The sequence below is a fragment of the Octopus bimaculoides genome, chromosome 9 (genome assembly GCF_001194135.2).
Source record: "Octopus bimaculoides isolate UCB-OBI-ISO-001 chromosome 9, ASM119413v2, whole genome shotgun sequence".
Classification (NCBI taxonomy): domain Eukaryota; kingdom Metazoa; phylum Mollusca; class Cephalopoda; order Octopoda; family Octopodidae; genus Octopus; species Octopus bimaculoides.
Genome location: NC_068989.1, coordinates 76,497,256 through 76,497,943, shown reverse-complemented (window position 1 = coordinate 76,497,943; position 688 = coordinate 76,497,256). Strand labels below are relative to the sequence as shown.

The 688-nt window shown below is 33.7% G+C and overlaps 1 protein-coding gene across 1 annotated transcript in view; it reads right to left on the bottom strand.

Annotated features, from left to right (window-relative positions):
- LOC106868261 (uncharacterized) overlaps nucleotides 1–688 on the bottom strand; it is a 7,953-nt gene that overhangs the window by 5,155 nt on the left and 2,110 nt on the right. The gene's annotated exons all lie outside the window — the stretch shown is intronic.

The window sequence follows — 688 nt, the reverse complement described above, 5'->3', positions numbered from 1 at the left end:
ATATATATATATATATATATATATATATATATATATACAGGGTGGTGCAAAATTTGGCCCATAAGCAATTTATTATATAACAATTTATGATTTAACATAAGTGTCCAAACTGATTTCCACCTTAATTCCAAACACTTTACTTGGGAGAGACATGATCTTTGCACATTTTTGAGCATAGATTTATTCATTGTAATGGTTTCAATTTCATGAGTATTGTTATCTTTTAGTGCTTGTAATGTTAGCATAAACCACAGATTTAAGATCTCCCCATACGAAAAAAGGTCTCAAATCAGGTGATCTTGGTGGCCATTCAACCGGTCTTTGACGTCCAATCCATTTTCTTGGAAAAGTATTGTCCAAAAAACTGCGCATATCTTTCGTATAATGTAGTGGAGCCCAGCGCTGTTGAAACCACATAACCCTTCAAATTTCTAAGGGTACGTAATCTACGCAAGGCATATGGAATGGTTTTAATAAATGAAGGTATGACTCACTCGTTACCGTATTTGGGAGAAAATAAGGACCAATTATCGCACTTCTCCTTATAGCCACCCACACCATAATCCCTGGACAATATTGGACGTGATATGATAATTAAATGATCAAAATCATGTTAAAGATGAGAAATACTGTTTTGTAATTTCTCTATGGGTCCAGACTTTTGCACCACCCTATATATATATATATA